Source organism: Camarhynchus parvulus, chromosome 22 (assembly GCF_901933205.1).
Source record: "Camarhynchus parvulus chromosome 22, STF_HiC, whole genome shotgun sequence".
In the NCBI taxonomy this organism is placed as follows: Eukaryota; Metazoa; Chordata; class Aves; order Passeriformes; family Thraupidae; genus Camarhynchus; species Camarhynchus parvulus.
The window spans coordinates 293,980-316,096 of record NC_044592.1 but is presented as its reverse complement, the minus strand read 5'-3'; the positions used below and the strand labels follow the sequence as shown (position 1 = coordinate 316,096).

The 22,117-nt window shown below is 42.9% G+C and overlaps 1 protein-coding gene across 2 annotated transcripts in view; it reads right to left on the bottom strand.

Annotated features, from left to right (window-relative positions):
* The window catches only part of EBF2 (EBF transcription factor 2), a 126,234-nt gene that overhangs the window by 92,601 nt on the left and 11,516 nt on the right, over window positions 1-22,117 (bottom strand). The window lies entirely within an intron of this gene.

Here is a 22,117-nt window from a genome sequence, read left to right as displayed (position 1 = left end):
CTCATGCTACCCTTCCCCCACTTTTTTTTCTTTTTTTCCTTTTTTTCTTTCTCTTAACTCTTACCATATGTTGTAGACACCAGACATGAGTCAGACCAAGCTCCTTGAGCTGTGGGGAAGGGAGAGGGGAACGTTCCTTTATCAGCTAAGGGGGTCAGTTCCCAGTCTGCCCATTGCAAACCCCAGTACAGATAATCCCCTCAAAAAGTCCCACCAGGCAGCTGAAGACTGAGGAGTATTAAGGAATTCATTAAATCAGCATGAAAATGGTGGAGTTCATTTTTTTATTGACCATAAACTTTCTAGTGGGTGCCCAAGTCCTCAGGGTCAGTACCTGGGGTCTCCTGGGTTCAGTGGAGCCTGAGCAGAAGATAAAGCTTAGATAACACTTGCATACTGAAGCAAGGTGAATTCCACAGCTCCCGGCTCTGGGCTGGCTTTTCCACTTCTTATTACTCTTTATCTACTCTCTCTTCTATTTCCAGAAACTACTCCTAAAAAGACTTCCAGAAACTTCCAGAAATTTTCACCAGTTCCATTTGATTTTGTTGTTGGGTAATCCGTCTTTAATTTCAACAAATTTCTATTCCATTCCCATCAGACCCAGAGAGGCAAACAGGCAGCCTAAAAGTTCATGGAGAAGTGATGATTTTGGGGCATATCAAAGGACCATGGAAAAGTGCAGGTGGTCATTTTGGGGCAGATTAGAGGTCCATGGGTAAGTGCAAGAGGTGATTTTTGGATTATAAAGTGCCATTCAGGGTGTGGCAGTGGCATGAAAATCACCAGGAAATTGAATCATCCAGCTGGATTTCCGGCAGAGCCAGCTCAGACATCTCTCCACACCACATTTCCAAGCTTTTCTGGATCCGTGAGTATTTGCTAACTTGGTTGTGCTCCATGCAGAAGACACAGAACAGGCTCAGGCCCAAAGGTTGGACCCTTGCAAGCCCTTCCAAACCCAGCAGAGCTGGAAAATAATGATGCAGGAGCACAGGTGGTTCTGCCTGGAATGCATTTAATGCTCCCAGCCCTGGACAGCCCTTGGCCCAGCAGCATTTGTGAGCTCTGTGCCAGCACAACCAGCAGCCCAGGGAATCCCACCTGGATACAAGAACGACTCATAGACAGGGATATTAAAGGACAAACTGCCAATTCCTTGATTAAAGAGCAGGCTTTCAGCACCCAGCAGCAGCAGCTCTATTACGGCTGAGTTTCTCCCTAAGGCTACAGCACAGGAACAACACAGGAGATTTTTGCTGCTTCTGGGATCTTGGTGTTTAAAAAAAAAAAAGAAAGAAAGAAAGAAAGAAATATATTGATGAACTACTTTGTCATTGTTAACAGCACTGCTGACAAACTCACAGCAGGCCCACTGTGAGGAAGACAGCAGCATGTCTACTGAATGCCTCTTGGAGCTGAGACATGTGCTCTGAATTAGGCAAGGTGTGTAAATTACGACAGCCAGAGCTCTTTGGAGAACGCCCAGGTCTGAGGGATTCTGGTGCACTTTTGTTGTTGCTGCTGCATTTCCCCGTGGTTCTCCTCTCAAAAGAAACCTTGCTCCTTGGAGAGAGCTTTAACAGGCTCCAATTCCTCAAGTGTCATTTGAAATAAATAAAACCAAAATGCTAAAAAGAAACCCCAGCTTCTTTTCCTCATTGCATTCATTATTTTATTCTCTCTGACTATAGCTTAACCTCAGAGGAGAAACAACCACATGAGGATGGGGGAGGAGAGAAGATGAGATGCAGCCTAAAAACGTGGTTTGCCTTACAGAAAATCATGCATGAAACTACCACATATCTGGGAACATCTGGGAATACCTTGCCTGGAACACAGGCTACCAGATGGATCCCAAAAAGCTTAATTTCCAGGAGTGCCCTTACCAGGGCAGGAACACTCAGAGTTGTTGTTTTTCGAGGGAAATTAGGCTACACCACCCTCAATCTTTAAAAAATAACACTGAGAGAGACCTTGAAGGGACATCAGTTTGTTCTTCTACCTTCAGGCCTGGGCTCAGACAATGACATTGTCCAAACTTCCGACCAGAAATTTCGTAACCCTTTCAAGATGGGATTATGGATCTTTCCCTAAACATCAGCCTCATCATGGAGTCTCATATTCCACATACTCATATTCCAAACACATAACAAAGTCCCAGTCACAGATTAATTTGGACACTTGGAGGTGGCTATTTTATACTTTCAAAAGCAAAATCCTTTAACCCAATTTCAAAATTGCAAAGGAAGTAGTTCTTATTAGGAAAATTGTCCTGAAATTAGCACACAATCACCAAAATGGGAAGTTGATAATGGAAACATTAACTGAAAAATATTTTTATTACTAGAGAAGGTATCAATTTAAATAATTTAGAAATACTGCTAATCAACCCTATTCCACATGCTGCAACTTTATCTTTGAAAAGGGCTTGGGGATCTGAAGGAAAAAACAAACTATCTACCAAAAATAATCTTCAAAAGTCATAATAAATTATCTCCATTATTAGTTATGCTCCTTTCAGGATTCAAGAAGTATTGCAGTGCAACACTTCATCATCTTTATTGGGCATTTACTGGTTAAAAAAATGCTTATTTTTTCTCTGCAATAATTGAAAATACACTTACAGCTTCCAAGAGCTTCTTTCCAAGAGAGGAAAATTTTGTTACTCTTACTTTTTAGAGTTATTATGCAAACACAAAGTTCCAAAGAGCTTCCAACCCATTTTAATTATCAACCATCTGAGTGGAAGTTTCCTCCTGTCAGCTGAAGCAGAGAGATGCTGAGCTGTGTGCTGAAACAAGAGAGATTCAGTGAAAGATTTGACCATCAGAACCCACCACTTCCTCCTGACTTCATCTCTTGGCTCTGGAGTTGTTGTGCTCTTCCCATCACTGCAGCAGAGTGTGGGTGGCTTTGCATTCACAACCATCACGGCCATTTCAACCCCATCCTGCTGCTGCTCTCAGAAAACATTCCCATTCTGACACAATTAGTGGTTTATTGCAGGGAAAATGAACCAAATGAAACTTTATCAGCTGTTTAATTAATACTCAGTTTGCCAGTGCTTTTTTGCCAGACGTGGCTGTGTTGGACTCGTTCATCCCATGGCTCCTGCAGGGAATGAACCCAAATGCCAACTGGACACTGGTGCCTCCAGTGCAGCACAGAGCAACTCACAGCTTTCCAGAGCACAGCACAGAGTTTAGGAGGTGCTGTGACAAATGAATCATTTCTGGTGTCAGCTCCAGCTACTGAACCAGATACAAACCCACCTTCCCTCAGGAAAGCAAGTGCAAATTAGAAGCCAAAGGGTCAGTAAGGGAAGTCATATCTTCTTTTTGATAAGGAAAAGCCACCACTATCAAGTTCTCCTAACCAACTAGACACTGCATTACCTTTTTTCAAACTTATTTATGGTTATGTTACTCTGGTAAAATAAATTTGGACACTAGTTGCCTGTCAGTACTATTTGGACTATTTCCCATACAGAGATATACCAGCTGGACAAATTTTAGGGTGAGATCCAAAGCTGGGAGAGTATTTTGATGGAGCAGAAATAAGACTTGTATTAGCTCAGTTCAGGGATTTTCCTTCCTTGTTTAAAAGCCATGAAAGGCACTATTGAATTTCTGACACTGTCACCTTCTATCTAAACAGACATTTACCTCTAGTTCCCCTTAGCTTCCAGCTTCCCTCTCTCTATTCCAGTCCTAAACCCATCAGGTGTCTGGGAACAGGGGACAGATCAAGTCATTTCTCCTCTGGAAGAGAGAGCAGGCGCATCCCTGACATCCATCCCTGGCTCGCCAGTCACAGCCAAGCCCTGGGTGTTGACATTTTACACTGGGAGGTCACAGTGCATTCACATCCTTCCTCCTCAGATCACACCCTGCCTCCTCTGCCGCAGCATTCCCACCTGCTCCAAGCACTCTGCAGGTTCCAGGCAGGATTACACAGCACATTTCCAGACTTTCTTTACTCCCTCTTTGAGCCATGGTACCACAGCTCTGCTTTAGCAATCCCAAATGTCATTGGTAACAAGCAAGCCAGGCTGATGTTTGTGATGACCTAGACCAGGCTCAAAAGCTACAAGTCACAATTTTCCCATACCAGAGCTGAAACTGAAAAATATTAACTTTTTTATTATTTTTCTTTCACAGTTTTCTCCCTCTTATTTATGGAATCTAACAGAGGGCTTCCTACCCAAACCAGTCAGGTCTACTGAAATTGAAGTAAAGACATTTTAAATTACTTGGTTAAGTGGAAGTTTATCAGATATTAATCAAAACTGGAGTCCATGGCTTCTGCTTTTCTGGTAATTCCATATCTTTTCCTGCATAATAATTAGCAGGGCTGTCTCATCTCTTCATATCCTACAGGATAGATTTTCTTAATGGCTGGGATGATGGTGTAACATTTTCCCATTTCAATCCTTATTGTTCAGAATAGGAGGCCAACTCCCAAATCTGAGAAGAGCCAAAGAATCCAGCAATCTCAGTCGCTTTTAGGACATGAGATGAGCACAGAGAGAAGCATGTAGGAACAAAGGGAAAGCTGATCTCTGTGAGAAAACCATTGCAAGAGGTAAAGGGAAGTTGAACGTTTGTTGTCAAGCTATAACTCTATAAATACATCCTGGCTTGACAAATTCTTGAAGAAAAAGCCAGTGAGTGTCTGCTGTTACTGGTCTAATGAGCTAACTCTGAAATCCGAGCTAAAGACAGCTCCCTAGTGGCTGCGGCTGCTGCGGGAGCCGGAGCAAACCCTACACAGCCATCCCTGCAGGGCGCTGCTGACAGCCCGGCTGCACAGCACTCGGATTGATTTCACAGGCAGGAATTTAGCACCCCGAGCCGGCCTCCTGCTTAGCAGGGAAGGTGTTAAAATGCAGAGCCCTCCCTGCACACCGGTTTTTTTTTTCCCTCCATGACCCCTCCTTGCACAGAACACAGAAGCAACTCATCAATTTGGTCACCTGCTCCCAGCTGCAAAACACTCACCAGGCTCCCCCTGTCCCTTTCCCCCCTAAACATCCCCTGTTGGGAAGGATGAAAGTTTGACAAGAAAGTCTCACAGATATGTGTGCTTAGAAGAAAGATTTTTAAATGTAGAATCTGAAGAAGGAATAGAGATGGAAGCAAGTTTTGATATAGAAGAAAAGAATTGCTGATCCAGTTTTACTGGATAACCAAGAAGCCAAAGGGTGTGTTAGTTAGAAGGGGTTTTATGACTTAGAGCAAAAGATAAACCCACCTCAAACAAGATGTTTTTACCAAGCACAAAGATAGCACAGGCAAACAAGGCAGCAAATGTGGCAAGAAGAAAAAAGTCTCAGAATTTTCAACTGCAAGAAAACTGAAAAACAACTTCTAGCTTCAACTGTAATGTACTGACTTTTAGTGATTGGAGAACAGTAACATGAATATGGTAATTATAGTAGTTATGATAGGCTATAGATAATAGTTAAGGTATAGATTGGTTCTGTTGCATGGAGATGCTCAGCAAAGAAAAGTAAATAATGCAATGTAACCAAAAGAAAAGTAAATAATGCATTGTAACCAAAACCAAAGGGTCTCCAGGCCTGCCTGCAGCTGGAGCTGACAGCTGTGGGCACAGCTCTGTCACCCACCACCCTGGACTGCTGGAACCTCTGGGATGGAATAAACTGCATTTTGTATACAGCAAACTGCATTTTGTATACAATAAGCTGCAGTTTGAAGAGCCACCCGGAGTCCTGCATCCCTCATTTCAGCTCTTACAATCCCCCAAAATAACACAGCAACACCTTGAGGAGGGAATCCAGGCAGCTGCTCCCAGTGCCAGCTGCAGAACTCCCAAATATTTTGTGTGAGCTTTCATCCTGCAAATTTATTTATTTCCAAAAAGCAGCCACCTCCTTCTGTACCTGACAACTTCCAAGCACTGAGCTCACCCAAGGAGATTTATATGAGGAAAATTGAGAAGTCAAACACCCTGCTGATGGTACCTAACCTATAGGATTCCTGTCTCTTATTTTAAACTTGGCTTTCAACTTTGAACATATAAGCCTTTATTATTATTATTATTATTGTTTTCCCCAAACTTTCTTTTAAATATTAAAAAGGGATTTGCAGAGTTTTGCATCGTTTCAGTTTAATAATATGCTGATAAATCTGGGGTTGGAAAAACAGCTCAAAATTGATCACTGCTGGTTCTCAAACACAAATATTCAGATGTTCATGTGGAAAGACTTCATTTCTATGAAGACAACTGCAAAAGCCCTGGAAGATCCTCCCAAACAGAGGAAATTCAATACAGTTGGCAGTGCAGCCAGCGCTGATTACACACACAAACCTTGCCTGCTCACACATCATGCTTCTATTTTTAGATTTTTAGGAAACAAAGAGCCCTTATTAATGGCTAAATTCTCGTTTGGGGTAAAGGGAAGGGAATAATTTTGTTTATATTTCTCCATCAGCCTGCTGGCTTTCACACAAAGCTCTGAAGCAATTACACTGGCTGGTGCACTGGATGAGAGATTTAGCAAACATCATTAATGTGATTATTCATTTACTTCATTGAGCTCTTTCTTCTCCTATTCCTGGGTACAGCACATCAAGGGTCTGACACATCCCTGGGCCAGTGGATGTAACTCCCATCAATGCTGGACACCTGCCTTCAGGGAAGCAACTCTCCAAGCAGGAGACTATTAATAAAATACAGCAAGAGGTTCTTGAGCAGGACCACGCCAGGGAGTGCACAGGATGACCTAATCCAGATGGAAAAGACCCAACTTTTATCACTCTGATTCCACTCACAAACCGCCCAAAACTGGAGGACTCACAGAGAAAGACACCACAAGCACATTCTGGACACTGCAGGTTAAATTTTCTCTTTGGACACTGATAAAAGGTGCATCTCATTCTCTCTCCTGGAACAAGGTCACTCATGTTATGTACATTAGACATAATGATCTAGAACAGAATCCTTAAATTCAAAAGCAATATGCTGGAGAGGGCTTCATTTTCAAAAGTTCTTAAGAGCCAGCAATTTCTGCAACATCAACTGCTGCCTTTAGGCTGATTTTTCCAAGCCAGCCAGTAGATTTGGATTCTAATTACTGTTTTAAACTCCTAGGCAGCATGGCAGATCTGGTCTAAATAGTGATGAGGGAGCTAAAGATTCAACTTTTGAAGTCCAAGACCTCGGTGAATAAGCAGGTGAGCTTCAGAGAAGGTTTCCAACTGCTGGTTCAGACACAGTCTGCCACCAGCAATGGTAAAATTCACCCCTTCAGTGCTGTCACCAGAACCTGTCCCAATGTCACTGTAAGAAGACCTCCTGCCACTCCATTTGAAGTTCCTATAGCCCTTTAGAACTCTTAAATGATGGATGGCTACAAAGTCTTGCTGGCCCATAGTAACCAGGCTCTGTGTTACCCAGTGTACCCACCAGTGACAAAGTGCATCTGCATTCCAAGTTGAAATCTATTAAGGGGAAAAGATGAAGTGTGAGATTGCAGTGCAGACAAGCTGATCAGATAATGACATCATCCTGCACAACACAGGGCATGGTTATGTTAAATGGAATTGTTTGGTGACTTTCTCCTCCACCCACCTAGCCAGTACATGAGGCTCCAGATTTCAACAGAAGATACAGGGGTGAACATCAGGGAAAACTTCTGCTGCTCAGGGTTTAGCTTAGATGAGCATCCAACTAAGCAGAAGAGCTTGAAAAATGTCATTAAAAGTCTCCTCAATATAGACTCTTCCTCCTTTTAAATCAGATTTATACAAATTGTCTGTCCCCATTTCTCAGAGCACATTTACAGCCATTCATGTGTAGGACTTAATGTATAAAGAGGCCATTCTTACCCAGACAGCTCAGCCCATGAACAAGGCTCCTGGCTGAGACAAAACCTTGGGAAAAGGACACCCCACAGTTCCTGTCAGCACAGGTAAGTAGCTTTGCCTGCTCACAGCAGGAGCTCTGAAATCTGCTGGGCACAGCATCCACTGAGGGGCTTCTGTCAATTCTGCTCTCCCTAAGTGGAGATTTCACCCTCACAAAAATTTGTTCCTTTTTTTTTTTTTTTTTTTGCTCTCCTTTTTAGCTCTAGTAATTTGAGGAGATAACTTCTACCAGTACAGTCTGAGTCAAATTTCCAAGCAATAAATGGGAATATTTTGGGGTTTTGGGTCAGATTCTCACAGACTGAGGAGGGAGATGGGCCCGGTAGTTCTGTGCACTGGCAGAGGGAGTGAATTCCATTATCTCTGTGTCCTGCTTTGCCTTCTTTACATCCAACCGCTTTCTCCCACTCCATGAAACAACCTCTCACTTCTTCCTTGCTGCCCCAATTCCCCAGGGTATTCCACCCCACTATTTTTCTAAGCCTCTTCAGATACCAATATAAGACAACTGGAGATTAAAAACCCCAACAGAATGGGGAGAGATGAAGCTCATTATAGTAAATAATATTAAGTTGGGCAAGGGCGAATCTATTGCAGACTTACAAACATTAGAATTTCTTGCACCGACACAGCACAGGAGAGCTCTGCTTCTCCCCAGGCTGGGGAATTTGGGTTGATTCCTCCTTGGGGTCCCAGCAGGTCTCTGCCAAGGCTTGGAGAGCATCATTAAAGTGCATTGCAGAAAAATCTCAGAATAACACCCAGATTCAGACATGAAATGTGGCAGTTCTGGGCGTTTTTTATCCAGCTCTTCACTTTCCCCAGCACAATGTGAATCTTCCTCCAATCCCACCCTTCACTGCTATCTTGCCACAGGCAATGTTGCCTCTTTATAATATCAGCCTTTGTGTGCACCTCCAGAATGAAGAGACATGCAGGGGAATTTGGGGGCTGCAGGGAGATGATTTCAAACTGAACCTTAAGAAAAGGAGAACATGCAGAGCTGGGTGGTGTGAGATAAGAAAAAAATCCTCTCCCCTCTGATCTACACTATAGATCTCCCCTCCCCATGTCCCACTGCCACACACACATCACTCTCCCTTCTGTCAGCACTGGCAATTGAGGGGGGATCAGCTGGAGTTCAGCAAGTTTAGGAAGGTCCACTGTCCTGCCACACTGGCTGCAGGACTATTTCTGACTTGAGGAGCCCTACAACCCAAACCAATCACAGCTGAACAGCAAGACCTTCCTTCTGTGAAACTTAAATTAAAAGGTGTTAGGAGTAGTCATTTCACTCCCAGAGTCTTTACCAATTAAGCCAAGTGTTCATATGGTCAGGTCACCCTCTAATTTGGATTTTTCACCCACCCACATGTCAACTCAAAAAAAATTTATTTTAAAAATTAAAATTATTGTTGCAAGTTGCTCAGCTTAACATAAAGCAAGAGCATAATGAAGGCTACTGGTGAATACTGCTGCAAGAGACTGCACAGCCTGACCCTTACTCCTAATCCCCTGTAAATTCACCCAAAAAGTCACGAACTACATAATATTAGTTCTTACAGACGGACATATTTCCCTGATCTTTCATGGGCCACATGGGGAAACAGTTTTTGCCTGATCTGAATGAAGAAGAAAAACAGTGATCCTAATCAACCATTTACCCTTAGTGGCTTCCCTAAACAAATCTGGGAAAGAGCTTAAAGGCTTGGGAATATCCCCGACCCTGCTTGATGCACTGTAATAACCCTACCTAATTATACTGATATAAAAACTAATTGGAAAGATAGCAAATGTCAGGGTAAGATGCAAATTGTAGGGTGTTAATTGCTGAACAGGTGCTGGAATAGAATTAAATGAGCATCTTGATTAGGAGAGTGGAAAAAACAAATGTGGACCCCGAAATCAAGTTGGCCACGTGAATTATTTAGCAGCCTCCGCGTACCAGCAAAGAGGTCGTGTGGATGTGACCTCTGCTTTGTGAGGGGTGGGCTGGCAAAACAATGGTGAGCTCCAGGAGAAAACATGGCTTAGGAGACAGAGATGGGACTTTGGAACAGGGGAAATTTTCAGTGGGATAAGGGAGGAGGATTTTTTATAGAACAAGACGAGGGGAAGTTTTCCATGTGGATTATGGGGGTGATATAGAATCATTGATCCCACAGAATCCCTGAGTGCAGGAGAACACTCAAGTGTCCCACCTGGTCCCTCTGCAATGATATTACTGCAAATATCTGGGAATATGAGACCTGACCCAAACAAAAATGGACTAAAAGCCAGTTTTTGTGTCTGCCCACAACAGGAATTCCCTCCACAGCCAGGAGCCCTGCAGTGACACCACCGTGGCAGTAAATTTTTTTCACACAGACCCTTCAAAACCCATCTCATGTTCCAGTTGCCACTCAGTGCCCAGCAAACAGATCAGATCAAATGACATCAATTAGAACCCACAGCCTAGAAACAGGAGACTCCATCGTTAGCAAGGATTATTTGGGGCATAAGAGTAGAATAATTTTCATTAAGGATTTTATCCCTACTTTTTAATCTGAGATTACTTTGTCTTGGTGAAACAATTAGAATGCTACATGAGCATGCTGAGTATAGAACCAGGTTTTATAAAGAAAAACTTCTTATTTTCAAAGAGTTTCAACAAATGACAAAACCTACTGAAATGCTTTGCCAGTTATACAAAAAAATTATGAAGAATTCTAGAATACAATTTTTAAGAAACTACCAAAATATTTAAATGGTTATTCAGTTTTATGAATTACTTTACACACAATGGTTCAAATAGCTGTGGTGTGGGGAGAAAATAAACATTTTGTTTGAGTCCATTTAATAAACAAACACATTTCCATGTACAGCAGTAATCACTATTAGGGGCAAGTTGAAATTATTGCATTATTTAAGAAACAGCTACAGACTCAGTGTAGAGCAGGATTCCAATTCCCTAGGCACAGTACAAACCCCCTGCATTCCAGAGTTTTCCAGAGAGAAAGGATAGAGAAAGAATAGATGAAACACAAGAAGAACAGGATGGTTGTCCTGGACAGCCCTAAAATATGAGGACCCTAAAAGAGATATTTAAATTAATATAAGCAAGAGCTAAATGTGAGGCTTTTAATGCAGTCAGTGAAGTGCAGAGGACCCACAGCATAAAAGCTGGATCTTGATTTTTTTTGTCACTAACTAACTACACTCTCCTTTTAAATGTGGTATTACAAAATAATCCTGCAGCACAGTGGTCTGCAGTTGTCTCCAGACTAATTCTCCATTAAATAAAGTTTTACATCAGACCCTTTTTTGCAGGAGACAGCACAAAGCAGAGTTCATACAGACAATAGGACATGACTTCCAATATTCCTCCGACACCAGGCACTGGATGGGGCTCAGGCAGAGATGGGAATTCAGCCCTTCATCTCCTGACAGTTCCTCCAGAGGAAAAACCAAGCGCACAAGGTGACAGCCGGTGTCAGTGACACAGAGACACAGAGCGTGAGAGTGCAGAGTCCTTTCCCCCACCCAAACACAGAAATCTCAATAAAAAACATCTGCAATGGTGCCAAACCTTCAGAAAGGGACATTTTTACACTAGGAAATGCAAGAAAGAGACAAGAAGGTGTCTAAGAAATGCAAGAAAGGGACAACGTGCTGCTCTGAGGTGGGTCTGCACAGACGTAGAGGATGTGCTGCCATCACCCTGTGTCAAAGGGACAGGGATCATGGCAGGGATGAAATATCTCACATAGTCCTTTGGGGACAAAGGGGGATGAATCCTTAAGGCTGAAAACTGAAGATTTATGTCACTGAGAGCTGCCTGCCCTTTGCATCCAGGGGACATCACATACCACGGGTGACAGGAGAAGGGAATGGGCACCACTTCCCATTGCCTGTCCCCTGGGGTGGACGCACCAACCCGTTCTCCACAGGGAGCTGCCAGGCTCCCTACCTGCTGCACACTCCTGCCCAGTGCTTCAGGCTGGGCTGGAAGCAGCTGCAGGGAGAAATTGGCTCAGGGAATTTTCCAAGTTCAGCTCCATGCCTCAGAGGGGAAGGGGCTGAAACTCAAATCCAGTCTTATCTTGGTTTAACTTCACTGTTCAGGGGCACGACGTACCTGAAATATTGTGTCTGGGGGAGGAGGTGGTGGTGGCAGAGAGGCTCAAATCATGACCTGAGCAAATTCCTGGGAGTTTTGGTACAATCCTGGAGGTTTGGTACCTGGAATGAGCTCGGTTGTGCTGCAGGCTTATACTGGGATGTAGAACTGGCGTACTAAAAGCCACCCTGTGCTGCTCTGCCAATGCTTGCATCGCCCCAAAACAGCTCTGAAACAGCTCAAGGTTTCTTAGATAGAGAGAAAAGTAAAGTACATGGAAGATACAGAGAAGAATTATTATTATGATTGTTACTATTATTGTTAACACTCTTTTTAAAGCTTGCAGAAAGATCAAACCTCAAACCCTCCTGCAGCTGCAGCAATGTTAAAGGGAAATCTTTGACACACCAAAGGTCTGAAGTACAGGAATATTCCTCATAAAAACTCATTCAGGTGTTACAGAATGCTAGAATTAGGACAAAAGAAGTAACTCTAAATTAAATCCTCTTGGATACATCCAGTACAATCCTGAACTCTATTATGCTATTTTAGTATTCTAAAGAATCATCAATTTATGAGTGCAGAAAAACTGAACTTCATGAAGATGTTATATTTGTCTGTAAAAAATATAATATCTAATAATGTATCATATATAATAACACATAATATATAAGGTAACTATTTAAAATATATCGTATTGTATGTATATATAATATATATATATTTCTCTGTAAAAATAAAACCCAAGGGGTACACACTCCCATCCCAGAAATGGTTTCAGTCTCTGCTTCTGGAGGGCAGCTACATTTTAGGCAAATTCCTGGGCAGAACCAGTGTCCTGCCTGTGCTGTTTGGCTGAAGAGAAAGAACTGACAGTGACACTTCTGAAGGCGCCAAAGGAGAGCTGGAAAAAGAGAGAACCAGATGTCCCTGAAGGAATGCTGGGAAATGTTTCAGATAAAGAGGAAAGGGGGAAAAAACCCAAAACATCCAAAACATCCCAGAGGATGGGGGGTTTTTTTTGAGATTCTGTGTGACCAAGTGACACTGACACAACACTGTACAGCTTTTTCTCCCCTCTTTAGCAGAGGAATTTTGACTGAGCAGATCCTTTGTCAGCATCAAAGGGAAGGATTTATACTGGCAGGGATTCAGCTGGAAAAGTTGTGGTTACTTTTCTTCCAGGCCCTGAGCACCCACATTCCCAAAGAGAGTAAAGATTTGGAAAATCAAATTCAAGCACTCCTAATGCAAATTACAATTTATATTGAAGCACTCCTAATCCAGGTTACAATCTAGCACATGCAAGTTTGAAGACCCAGGGAACTTTCTAGCAGCCATCAATTCCAAGATCATTTCCACAGTAAAAACTAAAGGTAGATGGCTGTAGAAGGAGGCAGAATCCAGCTTTATCAGCTACCCAAAACTGCATTTTGTGGTTTAGAGTCATGCAAACATGACAACCTCAAGTTTCATCTTTTCAAAAAAGGCACCTTCAAGATCTGAATTTTCTTACAGAAATATTGTGACTGTGAAAGAAAGCAGGACCCCAAATATCAATCTTTTCAGTTTCACTTTTCTTTTCAAGACTTACTTCATTTAAACTATTTACACACATCCTTCTTGGTGTTGATGCTAGACAATACAAAGTGTTAATTGCTTTGCTGAACCACAATCCATTTAAATTAACTTTTTATGATAGGAAAACCTAAGCACACCTCTTAAAAATTAATTAAATATGATTTGTAAGACATCAGGACTCAGCTTTAATTTCTTTATGCCATGAGCTGTTTTCATGTGTTTGTTGTGTGTTGTTTTCAACTGCTTTAAGCGCCTCTGGAACTGCCCTCCCTCTTCCCAAACACCCCAGGCTCTGCCTTTCAGGTTTGGTTTGAAAACAGAACGTGTGTGTTCCTGGTTAATGCAAACCCACCTCGTGCTTCTGTGCGCTCATAACAGCTCTGGGATACAGAGCCAGCCAATTACTCTTTCCCTTTCTGATACAAACCTCTCCCACTGAGCTGCAGAGATCCAATACAAGGACCCAGAGGGGAAATGAAGAAGTGGAAAACTTTTCCTCTGGAGCAAAGGAAGAGACCTAAGCAGAGAACAAGGGAACACCTGCAATAATCAGGCTGAAAAGCACAGAATGTGCAGAATTCCTCACACATTCCATGGAGAAAGTTGCCTTGTTCTTCGAGACAAGCGTTGGGAATGCAAGGGAAGGGACAGTCAGAGGAGAAGCTTCCTACAAGCTACACTCAAAACTATTGTTTTCATTTTTCTTCTGTTTATATAGACATAAAACCACTTCTGGAATACTTAAATACAATCTTCCTGCTGCTTCCACTGAAATAAATAATGGATTTGCACACGATAAATACCCAAACCCATAACACACCATGCACATGGGAGCTTTGGTGGTTGTTCTCTGCTGGAATAATTTTTTTTTAATCTCATTCAGCATGAAAAATGCCATTTTCTGGTGAAAACAGCCTTATGTCAACCCCTGTCAGTGACAGCCACTGAGAAGGGCAAGGGATTAAAAGCCACCACAGGGTAACCAGTTGCCCCTTGATTTTATTTTATTTCCTTGAAACAAGCCTTTGTAGGAAGACACAAACTCATGGAGGGAAGAGCTGTTTGCCTAATGGGTTCACAGCCACTGAGACTGAATAAGCTGACTGCTTAAAAACAACTCAGGAGCCACAGTAAAAGATAGAAAATTATTGCTTCCTGTCATGACCAAATATTAAACACAGCACACACCTAATGGCTCTATCACTCCCTAGGGAAGGAGCTTTATGAACAATAAAATCCCAGCAGACTTGCCCTGTTTGGACTTAGAAGCCTCATTATGGGCTCACTGATCCAATACAATTTACAGGCTGGATGGACTCCACTTGGAGGAAAAGCCACCAAACGTGGAGCTGTATGTGGGATGCCCATGGAGACATTAGCATTTATTTGTGAGGAAAACTAGCAGAGGAGAGGGGGAGAGAAAGGAAAAATAATAAGGAGGAAAAAGAAGGATGGCTCAGATGACAGCAGCATATTAAAGATCCAAACCAGGGAGAAAGATGGGAATGTGAGTCACAGCTGCAGAGGGAAAATGCTGTTCCAGGACATGCTTACATGATCCAGCCTGGAATACAAGACTTGGGTTCCACTCCTTCACGTGCAGTGTGTCCTACATCCTGTCTCCTACATCATCTTGGGCGAAACATAGCTTTAAAATCACATCTCCAACTGATTTAAGCTTCAGATGCACATTTTGTACTTTCAGTCTCAATCTTTTCTTCACTTCACAAGGATTTGTCCAAGCAGGACAAATTGTTTCATATCCCATCTGAAAGCAGGAACACATTAATTGGGAGAACTTTGAGGTGAAGAAATCACCTTCAGAGAGGTTGAAACCCTGGGATGTTTACAGGGCAGAAAATATGGGAGATCCCACCAGAAACAGATGGTGAAAGGAACCCACAGGGAAGGGATGAAGAGAAAAACAAAAGGTTCAAAAGGAAAGCCAGAGGCAGTAACTAAAAAGCTTAGGGCAGATGAAGTGACAAGTCCATAAAACCAGGTCTAGACAGAGGCCAAGAGGAGTGCAAAAGTGAGAAGAGTATTTCAGGTCATAAATACACAGAGGATGCTTTCATTAGGATGCAAATACTCTGAAATATTGGCATTTTTATTGATGAGTGCAGATGGAGCCAGGCAAACACAGAGCCAAGAAGTGGAGCTGTGGAGATCCCATGTCACACACTGCTGCTCTACATACCCAGAATTTCTTCTGTGCTGTTTGCACAGTGAATTTATCCTCAGCTTCTATTCCCAGAGGTGCTTTAGTCCATGGGAAACTTGTTTTCCATTCCCCTTTCCACTACTACCAACCTCATTGATTCCAATGGCTCCTTACTCTGCTCTCTGTCCTTCTGAGGTCAACAGCCCCTTAACCTTCTCATTCACTGTTTCTGAGCAAAAACTGGACCAAATTCTTCCTATTTACAGGGAAAAGCCTCAATTTAAAAAGAAACAAGGATTCTCCTACACCATGTGTCAGCTTTACTCCCATCTTTGCATCACTCATGCAGGATTTAGCCCAAGCACCATAAATGTTTTTATCTTAACTAATCTAAGACTGGAATCCATCCATGCTTGTGTCCAGGATGCTCTAGAGCATCAGGGAAGTTTATCTGATTTATGCAGAACTGCTAAAATCCTTTGGGTCTTGTCTTCATTGGACTTATTTTCTTAAGGCTTCCAGGCAGTAGCAGCAATAGTTAGATTTTATTTCTTAAATTATATAAGGTGCCCTTGCTTAGGCTCAGTCATGTTTCCCTCACAGTTCTCAGACCAGGACATGAGCTAACTGTTCTAGTTACAGATCTAATGGAACTGAAGTGATCAATATTGGTGGGCACTCCCACACATGCTCCCTCTAACACATCTCAAAAGGCATTTCTCTGTTTGGAGGGCAGAGATGCCCACAGTGACAGCACATGGCCAGGAGAAAGTCTGCACAAAACAGAAATAGAAACAGGTGGAAATAAAGTTCCAGCTCTGTTTAATTCTCCAGTTCTGTTTAATCTATACTTGAAACCAGTAGTGATTTAAACCCATCTCATTTCTTGCTCCATTCCAGAAGCAGCAGCCAGCAACAGTGCTGGGGGAGAGAAACTTAACAAATTGCACATCACCTGAGTAATTCCATACATCAGTTCTCAGCAACTGTGTCTTTGTGTTATCAGGAAAAGCCAGAAAATCACATACATAGTTTAGAGTTAAACACAGACCCTGTGAATGCCTACAAAAATACAGGGACTGTGATGGGGAGAAAGCAGCAGAACCCAGGACTTCCACAGACCCAACCAGTCCATTCTTCATTTTTCCAGCACACTCATAAAGATATTTAAGCTTCTTCTGACTCACCAGCTTGCTGGAAAATCTGTTGTCTGTCAACATTAAATGAAAAAGATTAAATGACACAAGCTACTCTCCAGTTTAGTCTGTTTACAAGCTTTAAGTGTTTGCACACATCAAAGATTTCAAGATGTTTTGGACAGCAAACTACTAAAGAATTTTCTTTTTCAAAGGAGAAAATAAAAAGAAACAAACAAATTAGGCACTAAGAGAACCGCTTGTCAAATGGCTGGGATAGTGCAATTTTAAGTTACTGACTCCCCACAAACATCCAGTCTACTAAAAAATTCATAAAGAGACAGATGGCACAACAGCAGCTCTTTGCAGGAGAGCAGGGTTTAGCAGTGAACAAAGGACTTTGACTCCCTAGGACAAGGGGAGAGATCATTGTAGGTTTTGGGGGCTTGGAAGGGGGCACTGGGGCACACAGGGAGCTGGGAAGAGCTCCTGCTTTCACCCCACAGCAGCAACAGATCCCAGACATTCCTTTTGCCTTGGCAGACTCACAAGGGCCACAGAGAACAGGGCAGAACAGGAACAATCAAACTCTGCCATGCAGATTAAATCCTCCTGGCACCAGGAATGGGAAAAATAAATCCCAAAAATCCTATTCAGGTATCTGAAACCACTTTGCACAGCCAGGTAGTTGCTAATGCTTTGTATTAAGGGAGAAACTGAGGCACAGACTTATGTCACTAAAGGTGACAGGGCAACCCACTGTCAGTGGGGATGTAATCCAGGCCTCTCCAGTCCTGCTGTTCTGCCTCTGAGCATGAGGAAACACCCTTGTGCTACCCAGTGGGTTTTGGAATCACCCCCAAGGGAGAGGTAAGGGATAAAGTCCTTTTCAGGTGGCTGAGATGAAGAGAAAATGAAGAAAAAGAGAAAAAACCCAGTCAGAAGTCTGCACTTATTTGAAGTTAGAGCCTTCAAAATGAAAATTCATCTATGTGTTCTTTTGGGGTTTTTAGGGAGAGGGAAGAGGGCAAGGAGGGAAGTGGGGCAGGAGAGAGGGACACACACACACACAGAGAAGATGTAAAGTCCATCCCTATTAACCCTGAAGTGATTTTTAGTGCCTGTGGGAGAGCTCAGCCCTCTGTCCCTGCAGCAGGGAGGGCAGGGCACCAGCAAGGATGGAAACCTCCATCCCTGCACCTCAATTCCACGTGAAGGGATGGACCCCCATGGCACAGGGATGTCATCCAGGCTCTTCTGCCCCTTCCCAGAGAGGCTGACAAGTTGCCAGCTGTGCTCAGGCCTTGGCTTTTTGTTAAGGAACAGTTACAAAAGCCTCATTTTTTCTCTTGCAGCATGTGGCAGCTGGTCCGTGCTGCCCTCCAGCACACCCCAAAGCAGGGTGCCCAGTGCTTGGCTGGTGCCACTGGACGCTGACCCAGCTGGAGACACTGGGCACCCGTCCCCATCCCAACCATCCACTCCAATCCCCTCCATTCCCTCCCCAGCAACAATCCCAATAAATAAATTAATAAAATGTGCAACACACACCAGATCCTTCCCAGGTCAATTAGGAACAGTTTAGGAAAAGGAGTTTAGTTAAAAGTAGAAGGAATTGGACCCAGTGTCTCAGATTCTGAAAGAACCTGAGCTAAAAGACTTCATTCCATGAGCCCAAAGGGAGCACAGGACCGTGGAGGCAGCAGCTACAAACAGCACAGGGTTTGTGCTCCCAGCTTTCCGTGCTGTTCTGAGGAGTTTCTCTTGTAGGAGCAAAAAAATTCTGTCCCACCCTGGTGACACTGCATTTTTAATTGAATTAAGATGTTCATTAGAATGACATGAAAATTTCTTTTGACTGTTTTAAGAGGTTTCATTTTAATTACATGTAAATTTCTTTTGACTGGTTCTCTCTCTTAGAAAAGGAGGGGGGGAAAGGTAAAAAACCAAAAAAGCAAATTTTTCAACTAAAAAACTCACACTAATTCTCCCCTGTACCACAGAGGCTTCAATTAAACCACAGCTTCAGTAAACTCAGTAAAGCATTAAGAGTAACAAGTACACAAAATAACCTCCTCTAAAGAGCTTGAATCTTCAAGAACACAAAGAAAACTAAAAAAATCAAAAGGTCATTGCCATTTGATGAATTTATATCCAAAATTACACAACTCACCTACAATGAGAGAGAAAATCTGCAGTAAAGTGATTAATTAAATTAATTTGCATCTCCCACAACCAAGGTTCTTTTTATTTGGATAAGCAGGGTAGGAAAGGCAACAAACTGAGTAATTCTAGCACAGGTGTAACAAAATACAGTTTTCAATTGGAAGTGCCATCTTCAAAGGAATGAGCTTTCACCCTTCCATCCAAAAGTTCCCCAGCACCTGCACCTCGTATCCCTGCCTGTAATTTCCATAAAGGAAACACCAAGTTCACTCTCCAATTTCAAGGAACTACCAGGAACATCAAGAACCAGCACTTCAGCCATGAGAGAAGGGGAAAAAAAGATAATATTTACATATTTGATGTCTCTTAAACCAACCAATTCCACAGATACCAACTTCCAAAGGCAAGCAGAAATCCAGGATGAATGCACCAGAGCTGGGATCCACCACAGGAACACCAGAACCAACTCAGCTCTCACTAATTCTGGTTGTGCACACAAAATTAAAGCTTGCTGTGACATTTTGAGAACTGATTATGGCTCATGTTGTCCAAAACCTTGGAGTGCAAGTGCTTCTGGATTAAAAACGCAATCCCAGGTCCTTCCAGCCCTGGGCTGTAGTGGAATTCCCAATTTTGGACTCCTGTAATAGCAGCACTGCAGGATCTGAGCTGTGCCGTCCCTGTTAAATCAGAGGCATCGCTCTGAAATCCAGTTCTGTCCAGAGGTTACACTGGAATTCTGGCTCAGAACATCACAGGAACCAAAATATTCCAATGTATCCTGCAGACCTCTGCCAGCAGGAGAGGGCACACACTGCATTTCAGTAGAGAAGTTCCCTTTCATATGGAAACATTCTCATTTCCAAGAGGGAGTGGAAAAATAACTGCAAGGGCCTTCGGATCTAAATCCAGTCCCCAGAGCAAAGGTCAGTGCAAAAATGTTTTATTCAGCATCAGAACTTTTGGAATTCTTTCAAGGAGAAGAAAAAGCCCAACAACAACAGCAACGGGACTGACAGTTTTTTCCCACTGAACTATTTCTTGCTTTTTAAACAGGGCTACAAGTCCCCAGGATTTGGTGAACACCAGTGAATTTTGTCTCCCTCCAGCACACAGCAGGTAAAAAGTGGGGAGAGAAACAAATAAAGGGGAAATCACTATATTGATGATGGTGTTACAGTTGAACTCAATGATCTTAGGGACTTTTCTAATCTCAAAGATTCTGGAATTTTATTCCATGGAAATTCTGTTTCACTTTGCCCACACTGCTTAGGCAGAGCTCTGTATAACACAAAGGTGTTTTTGCAATTCTCCCCTCTCCATTTTCCTTTTTTCCCTTCTCCAGAGACACGAGACAATGTTACAGCCAGGTTGGTACACGGCAGATTTTTACATTGACCTATCATTTCACACCAGGGAAAAACACCTGTATTTCAATCACTATTTAAAGAAAGCCTGTAGTTCATTTTAAATTAACAGCAACCTACCACGAAGGCATCACTGAGCTGAAAATATCACCCTATTTATTGATCCACATGGCTGCAAGGTGCACTTCAGAAATTATATTCCACCTGCTGCCAAGTCCCTAAGCACAGGTGATTTCCTTTAAAGAAGCTATAGAAAGGCCCCCTAAATAAATCAAAGCTGCTGCCCAGCTAGTCCAGGGCACACAGGACCCTCCTTGTTTGAAAGACAATAAAAAATGACCCCACAGGGTGCATTTTAGAGTAGAGGAGTGTGCAGTTCAGCTCCTGAGCTGCTGTACTTTGGTGCTGTGGAGGTGTGTGAGGATGACAGACACGCCAAGGATTTCTCTGCGCACAGACAGGCACAGCACAGCTCTGTTGCTTTACTTGCATTACATGTGCTGATGGGGATGTAGCACACAGGATTATCCCTCACTCCTCAGGCCCTGCTTCGCTGGGTGAAGAAGCGGAACAGAAATAACTGTGCAGAAATAACTCTGCCAGAAGGAGGAGTCACTCTCTTGATGCTGCACCACCAGTTAGTGGTAGAAAAAAGAAAAATATTTAGCTTTGAGTTTTGCTTCTTTCACCAAGCCAAGCCTCCTCCAGACAGCAGGGCAGAGCTGGGATAAATTCTTCTCTCTGCGACCTAAATCTGATTTAGTGACTGCCTTTAACTGAATGAAGCAGCTTTTATCAGGCTGCAGCCCTGATTAATTTCCCTCATCTACCCTCACTGAGCTCCAGAGTTCACCTGGAATGGAGACACACACACACAGAAAGGCAAGAATCAACACACAAAAAGGAACTGCCAGACTGAGCCTGGAGGATGCTTCCATGCCAAGAGAATGTCTATTGCTGTTAGCAGGGCAGGCAGGAGAAAGGTTCTGGGCTCAGAACAAATTAGGAGAGGTCTATACAAAATTAGGAGAAGTCTTAGAGCAAAGTAGAAAAGCTTGGGACTCACTGAGCACAACAGGTGATTTGTGATGCACATTTTACACCCAGTTGTTAGAAAGAAAAACCCTGTCCTTTCTCATAGTTTCCATTTCATTTTACATCAGCAGATCCCAAAGCCCCCCAGGAGGCATCAGAATCTTCACTTTGTATGAGGATAAGCAGCTGGCTCAGGATTACAAATTCAGCTGGGGTAGGAACTGTCCCTGTCAAGGTCTCAATCCTGGGGCAAATCCAGGGCCTTCCATCCTGAGCTGCTTCCCAGAAAATTCAGACTTCAGGCTGGAAAGTTCCCAAATGCACATTCATACCAAGCATGAACACAGCCAAAAATAAGCTCGAAATTTCATAGGAAAGGTCAAGATGGCACATCCAGGACTTCTGCTCCCCAAAGAGCCCATTTCATTGCTCTGGATTGCTCTGGCCCCAGCCACAGCTTGTGAGCAAAGAATTAAAAGGCAAAACTATAGGGTAAAGGTAGAAGGACAACCTCATCAGAGTTCCAAAATGAATTAGATTAACTCTGAGATTAAAAAAAAGGAAATTATTGCAGATCTTTATTCAAACCAGCTTTACTGCTCTAATGCCAAAACAAGTCCACCAGAAATACTGTGACAAATAAAGCTTATTAGGGAGGAGATAGAGCAGGCCAG